Source organism: Bison bison, unplaced genomic scaffold (assembly GCF_000754665.1).
Source record: "Bison bison bison isolate TAMUID 2011002044 unplaced genomic scaffold, Bison_UMD1.0 scf7180017864180, whole genome shotgun sequence".
Taxonomy (NCBI): Eukaryota; Metazoa; Chordata; class Mammalia; order Artiodactyla; family Bovidae; genus Bison; species Bison bison.
The window spans coordinates 8,479,922-8,480,388 of NW_011494752.1; positions in this window are offsets into that span (position 1 = coordinate 8,479,922).

A 467-nucleotide genomic window follows, 5' to 3' on the forward strand; every position below is an offset into this window, starting at 1 on the left:
GGCGGGACTTGGGAAGACCAGCCCAGGGTCTGCCTCCGGCTTGCGGGCGCGCGGACCCTGCGCTTCGCTGCTTCAGCGGCCGCAAGGGCGTCGGGGACCCACTTCTGGTTGTGCTTCCGACCCCTTGCAAGGACCGCCCCCCCCTCCCCCAACCCGCTTCCCCACCGCAGGACTCACACGCGCACGCTTTCCTTGGAACGCACTTTCCTCGGAGAATAACAACATTGGGCAGCACGACGGCAGGTGTGTGCCAGGTGTCAGGCACCGCTCCCGGGTCCCTGCTCACCTTCGGACCAGCTCTGAGAACGGGGCCGGCCCAGCCCCCCTGGAGGTCCGGGGCGGCGGTGTCAGCGGGAGGTGGGCTCGGCGCGCTCCCGCCGCCAGAGGGCAGCCGAGGCCCCGCCGGCCGAGCCGGGACCCAGGAGCTCGGAGCTCGGGGCTGGAATCCGCGAAGCCGGGGCTTCAGG